Raw genomic sequence first — 7734 nt, 5'->3', positions numbered from 1 at the left:
TATGTGTTCATAATGTTGTGTATCTAATAGTGAAAACATAGATCCAATTCTAGGGTTGCATGCACACATAGGATTGTTTGTCTAAACCCATCAGTGGTATCAGAGCCATTGGTTTTTGTTTTCAATTAGCTTTATTTAAATGTATGAACTTGACATATTAGGGTTTATGGCCAATAAACCCTAGGAGGCTAGGATTTTCGAGATTAGGGTTTCCAAACCCTAATTTGCGAAAATTTGAACAAGATTTTCAAATCCTTTTCCTTAAGCCCCAAGATTTCGAAATCTAGGGTTTGCAAAACCCCATGATTTTCGAAATTAGCCTCCTCCCCAAGATAAGATCCTAAATTTTAGGGATTTGTTTTATCCCATATCTTGTAATTATCCTTTAATAGTTAAATATGGTAATTAAAGATTTTGGGATATCTCATCCCTTATTTTCGAAATTTATGTAGAAGTTCAAGGGATTTGGATATCTTAAATGTATAAATGGTAATTATCCTCATGATCTAGATAATCCCTTGTGATTTAATAATTTAAATTAATTGTTTAATTTATGGTAATTATTAAATCAAGAGTTTTAATATTTAAAATTTAATTTAAATGTCTTAAATTCGAAAATTTTAAGTGAGATTAAAACCTAATTGTTTTGAAAAGTTTCAAAAATTGCCCTCAAGTTTTGGAATTTAAATTGTTGATTAAAAGTTAATTTTGAAAGTCTAAATTCCAAAACCCTAATTTGAAAAGTTCGAATTAAACCCTTATGGTTTTATTAAATTAATTAAGTGTATAATTAAAAGAGAGTTAATAAATCCATAATGATTTTGGTTAATTAAAAGTATAATTTAAACCACTTAGTATTTTAAAAGTGTAAAATACACCCTATACTATATATAACATTAAAAGTCTAATATTATATATATGTATGAGTAAACAGTCAGTCTTACCGTTAGTAGGCCTCATTCACGAAGCTAGTCTATAAGGGGTGTTTAAGGAAATTGCCTATAAAATGGCGATTGAATGGGTATCCACTCTTACCCACCGCACTCTTGACTAGTGGAGGGTCGTTAGCCGAACGGGTAGGATAGGACAGAAACCTTCCATTATAAGTATAATGAAGTACAAAGTAACTAAATGCTTTTTTCAAATTCCCAAATCATAGTTACTTTAGGCAAAATGTGAAATTGTATGCTAACCCATGGAATTACACTTCGTACCCTTGTCAAACGTTAGTGGAGCGTGTGTGGTTAACTGGCACACTAATTTGGGGATGACACTGGTGGCGAAGGGTGGCTCGATGCTTATCATAGATCAATGGAGCGTGTGTGGCTAACCGGCACATTGATTAGGTGATTGAAGCATTGGGTGCACCACGTGATTCGTATGGTTATTCACACCTTGTTTGTGATCCTCGGCATCCCAGTCACAAATAGTAGGGCATAATCGAGATTAAACATGCCATTGAAAAGTTCAATGAATCTCAAAAGATCTAGGAGTTTCAATTCATTTAAAACTTAATCTTCCTTTTCGTTTTTCATGGTGGAAATTGGTAAATCGTCATTTACCTACCTTCAAATATTTTACAACTAGATTACGAAATCCCTCTTCTAGGTTGTAGAGTATTGTGTTGGATCCTAGCTTGATGTTTCATTTGGGTGTTACATCAAGAATTCTAAACAACTTAACTTGAATTTTCTCCCATTTTGTAGATGTCTACGTCTTATAATGGTCTTCCCAAATCCTTTGGAACGAGCTTTCCAAATGAAGATGACGTTCCGAGATACGATCAAGGAAATGAGAGTCGTGCTTCACTTCCTCCACCTCCTCCAATTATTCTCCCTGACCCACAAGTTCAAAGGCTTGAAAAGTTCAAGCTCACTCAAGTCCTTTTGGCAAGTAAACACGAAGATGGGGAACCTGTGTGTGCACACGTCTTAGAGATGAAGTCACACATAGATAGGTTAATCATGTTGGGTGTCGAGATTTCAAGCGAGTTGGCTGTTGACTGGGTTCTTCAGTTGCTTCCTAAATCATATAGTGAGTTCGTTAGAGAGTACTATATGATGGACCACGACGTGACCCTAATTGATCTCACCTATTTGCTTATAGCTGCTGAATCAGCAATGATTTGGCGTGCTGGTCAAGCAAATTTGTCTCGTGAATCAAACTCCCAAACTTCAATGGACACTGGCAACATTGGAAGTCCAGAAAGAACTAAGTCTGTGATTGTCCGATGTGTTGTGCCAAAGGAGTCCATTTGCTTTTATTGCCAAGAGAAGGGGCATTGGAGACGAAGCTGCCCTAACTACCTGAGAGATCTAAGAGATGGGAGAGTCAAGACGTATGGCTCTGCTTCAGGTAAAATCCATTATCTAACTTTTTTGAGTTCCTATTCTAGATTCTTAATACATGATGTGATAAGATTGCATTTTGATGTAGGATCGAAGAAAAGAGAGGAAGCTTGAGGGAAGAAGTGAGCTGAATCTAATCACGAAGAAATGGATTTCGATCGCATTACTTGAAGAATGGATTCTTGAGCTACTACTTGGAGTTAGAATAGATTGTTAAGAAATATGTAATAACATTGTTTTTCAATTGAACTGCATTGTAAGGACAAATTTTTTCCGCAATAAAATGAATTTTGATTTTATCTTATTTGTTTATCCTTGCAATGAAATATATGAAAAATTGATGTTTGTGTACTTCTATTATTAGCAAAATGGATTTGATTCTTAATTATGTTATTTGTGGAAATGTCAAAATTTTACCAAATAGGGAGAGTTTCTCATCGCCTAAGTTTCAAGTGGACAGAAACTTGGAATCATGCAATGTGTATTGCATGATGAATGAAAAACTTTCACATTTGGGAAACTTAGACTAATTCTTTGGCAAAGTGTCAATTGAAGGACTAGGAGATCGAGTACACTAGGTCGTACGTTGATCAAGTCTACCACAAGAGTGACAAAAATATTCGTCATGATTTACTAAAGTTTAGTAAATATGGTTATACTTATAAGATTGAGTATAATTCTGAGTTAACTGAAATAGTTTCAATCAATAGCAGAATGAATAAGAAGAATCAAGAAGGCAGAAAGATAAAAGTTTCTCCATTCTAAGAAGAAGGGAGAGTACCTTTTATTGTGTTTTATGATAAGTCTTAATGATTAAGAACCATGTCTGAATTGATCCTCTAAGTGAGCCTTAGTGCAATTGCATGTCTAAGAGGAGGAATCAAGAATTGTAGAAATGGTTAAATCAATAAGTCAATCATACTTCGTTCCAATATCAAGTCTTAAAGTCAAGATTGTGACATTGAGTGAAAAGTCTTAAGTAGGTTTATAACACTCATCAAATGTGGAATTTAGAAAAAGGTTTTCTTATTCTTGCACATTTAAAATTAGTAAGTTGTGATGTCTTGGATAAGACAAAGACCAACTAGGACCAATTATGTGAAGTGTTTTGTCTTGATAATAACTACACTAACTCTTGAATATTTACTTTGTCAAGAAATGTTTCTTGACAAGAGAATCTTATATGTCAAAGAGTCAGTGGGAGTCTTAATGGTCTTGAAAGGTTTCAAGAACAAATCAAGAATAAACCTTATCGATCATCACTAGCACACGACTTGAGGTTTACAACCTATCGTGTTGACATTATTTTATTTCTTTGCCATTCCAATTAAGTTAATTGTGTATGTGAGTTCTATAAGTTCTCATTTGAATGCATACTAAAGCCTTAGTCGATGGAAAGTACATTGATATGTAAGGACAAGTTACTAAACTACTTGGAAGACATGGTGGGGACTCGTGTTACCATAGGGCAAGAAATCAAGATTAAGAAAGTTCAGTCCATATGAGTTTGGATTTGTCGCAAACCTTGTTTTTGGCAAATTCACATGGATAGGAACTCATACACCATAAAATCTAAGTGTCAAAAGATTCCCTCATTCATGAAAATGACTGTGAGGAAATACTTTCACTAAGAGAGGTTTTAAGAAAATAGCGATTGTGAAAATTGTATTCTCACATTCGATTATGGTTACGGCATCCCTTTCCATAGTTCGAATTGTGAGATTTGGCAATTAGTTTGAACACTTGGAACTTAGTAACATAAATTCAAAATTGTTTAAACACACATATGAGCTATCTAAGGCAAAGGCGTAGGCTTATCGAAGCATTTGGTATTAGAAATATGAATTTCAGATATTCAATAGGCATTGTTTTCTGAAACTTCATTTGTTCTCTGAATACATGTCAAAGCTAGTGGGAGCATAAGTGTTATGCTTATATGATAGTAATCATCATGATAGTGGGAGCATAAGTGTTATGATTGTATGATTATTGTGGCGAGTATTGCAAGTTAGCAATATTAATTATAGAAAAACAAAGATTCAAATCTGCAAAGTTGCATGGGTTGAAAAGTTGTTTTGCTATAATTAAGGGAGAGAATATTATACTTCGTTTCAAAATCTAAAGCTTAGATTAAGAAATTTTAATATTTTCAGTCAAAGGGTACATTGTGTGTTCTTAAAATTCGATTATGATTACGGCATCCCTCTTCATAGTTCAAATTATGAGAACATGACACATAAAATATTATGGCAAAAGATTAGTAAAGTATCATATCTTTATGTGAGACATTATGCATCGTGTCCCATACGCTTCGGGTATAGGATCGATTGCAAATGCTATAATAATTTACCATTCTAAAATTTTTCAAATGTCTAGCGCATTAAGAGGGAAAAAGGACTAGAATGGATTTTGACTAAAATTATTAAACAACTATCAAAGGACGATCCAAAGTTCGCTGAGGATTGGTCGCTTGTGAGTAGTTGGAAGTATGATATTGGATGGACCATATCGACATTATTATTAATAGATAAGATTCTATTAAGAATGAGTTGTCATATGGCAAATGTGGAAATGTTTCCATATTGGGAGTTGGATATCGAGATTCTGTGTCTAGATTAGAAAAACTTTATGCAAGAAGGATGTTCAAAGGAATGTACTTTGAATGTGAGACTTCACGACTATGGAATTGTCTTGTAACAATTTCTAAGAAAATACTTTGTAATTTCATTAGCCAAGTCTTGGTGACTTTTGTGCTATGACTTTACGAAAGGATCGTTGCATAAAATGTTAGAATCTAGAATATTCTAGTAGTGGAAGAACCTTGTATTCTTACACTAATGATAAGGATTGGGAATTGTGAAATTAGCATCACTAAAAGGTTTTTCAATTGATCTATTTCACAAAGTAAGGACCATAGGAAACATAGTGTGCATGCTTTATGCATGGGATAACTATTGTTGTAATTCGAGTAATAAGTTGATTTTCTGAAATAGTAAACGATAATAATGAGTGATCAATATGGTGGTTAAATAGAATTGTTTCATTTACTCTCACAAGTTTGAGGCCATATAGGATTAAGTATTATTCTTATGTTTCAATTTGTATGTTTTGACTTCCAGAATAACTAGGTTATTCAAACATCCACAGTCGGTCATACGTAGGGAGTAAGTATGAAGGAAGATTGTCATGAATCTGTCTGTAGATTGTCCAAAGTGTTTAGACATAGCACAAGTTTGCTGCAGAGTTCATGAGTGCTTTGATAAGATTAAAGTATTGGATTAAACCCACGCTCACTTGGATCACTTCATGGTTTTATCACGAGTGATTAGTGAGACGATAATATTGTATATTCTTGAAACCGAGACATGTGAGTTGTTATTTGTTGGTCGGTTGCACATTGATAATAAGTAAACGCACCAGTAACTTGGTGTTATAAAACTTATTGTTGTGTGTGACTCGATCAATAAATGCAAGCGAGCATATGAGTCGAAGTTTATCCATTCCTTTTACCCAAAGTAGGATAAAAGCGATATCTATGGGCCTCTCGATGATTTAGTGATGACACTTAAGCGCTTGGCCAAGCCGGGACTAAGTTGATGTGTTCAATTGTAGTCTGTTGTTAGTCGTCATAAATCGGAAGTCGGGAAACAGTATGGAGAGAATGATTGAAACTCATGTCTTTTGTCTATACGATATCTTGAGAATGGAGGAATATATAATCCCTTATCTAAAGGACACGCTATCTGATAAGATCAGAGTTGACAGCGGCTTTTGAAAGTTACGATTGCTGATCAGGTTATGAAGTCATATAGAAAATAGTTATTAGACTTATCCAAGTGGGAGACTGTTGGATTAGTGTCTAAGTCCATAACTATTTTGGTATGTACTTGACCCGATTATGAGCATGGTCCTTTTGGGTTGCCTTCACCATTGCAATATGTAGGATGATTTAAGGAGAGAAAGGTTTAAATATGATTTATTAATATATTATAAGAATAATATATTAAAGGAGAAATCATATTGTTTAATTAATATTAGTCAAGAATTAATTGTTAATTAATTTTGTGGCTAAAAGAGATTAATTAAACTTAGGGGACTGAAGTTGTAATTATAAGATAATTATAATTGGGCTATGGATCACCAAATAATATATAGGTTGGACGAATTCTATGGGTAGCCCATTAGAAATCGTCCAAGGGATATGTTTAAGGAGTCCATGGGCTGCTTAGGGCCTAAGCAGTCAAATTAGGGTTTCCTAGTTGTAAACCCTAATAGCCTACATGTATATAAAGGGCCCCTATGCCCCAAAAACGTGAATAAGTCTTCCATTAGGGTTTCCAGCCGTTTTTGGGCAGCCTCTCTTCTTCTCCTCTTCATCCAAGTTGTATATGGTGTTTGTGACTCCATTAGAGGTGCAGCACTTGAGGCACTAAACTTTCTAAAGCCATTACAAGGAGGATTTGAGTTGTTATTGCTATATAACAACAAGAGGTATGTAATCTAATCTTCTTGGTGAATTTCGAAAATAGTATGACTCATTAGGGTTTCATTATGTGTTCATAATGTTGTGTATCTAATAGTGAAAACATAGATCCAATTCTAGGGTTGCATGCACACATAGGATTGTTTGTCTAAACCCATCAGTGGTATCAGAGCCATTGGTTTTTGTTTTCAATTAGCTTTATTTAAATGTATGAACTTGACATATTAGGGTTTATGGCCAATAAACCCATCAGTGGTATCACATCCCCGTAATAACAATTGGAATGATGACAAGGCCAAGAATCAGGCCTTCAAGGACAAAACGAAAACTGACTCAAGAGATGGCTCAACCAAACCAAATCAGGTGAGGTCAAAGTCATCGCAAGGTTCGTCCTCTAGCTCACACTTACATTATAATCCTAAATCGAAACGTAGTCCCATCCCAAAGGCAAGTGAAAAAGGTCCCATTCGGTCCAACAAGAAAGTACACAAACCAAATTACCAATGGGTACCCAAAGTCCTTTCTTACAAATCATCAATTGGTCCAAAAAGTCCCACATATTCTTTGAAATCATTCTTTTATAAACAAGATATGGTATGGGAAAGAGTATCCCGAGTTAATAGTAATGGTCAACCCAGTTACAAGATGGACTGGGTTCCCAAAACAAATTAATCCTACAACTTGTGCATGAACAACTATGGAAGAATATCATCAGACCTTGGTATGTTGGTAGTGGTTGTTCCAAGCACGTGACAAGAGACATATCTCTAAAACCAAGAACATAGATATTAAAGTTCATTTTTTACGAGATTATTATGAGGGAGGTGGTGGTCAGGCACAAGGTGCTTATATCTGTGGTCTCGGACCATGATGTTCGCTTCACCTCCAGATTTTGGAGGAAGT

The sequence above is a fragment of the Lactuca serriola genome, chromosome 7, assembly GCF_051521515.1.
Source record: "Lactuca serriola cultivar US96UC23 chromosome 7, Lser_US96UC23_V15, whole genome shotgun sequence".
Taxonomy (NCBI): Eukaryota; Viridiplantae; Streptophyta; class Magnoliopsida; order Asterales; family Asteraceae; genus Lactuca; species Lactuca serriola.
This window is presented reverse-complemented; position numbering follows the sequence as displayed.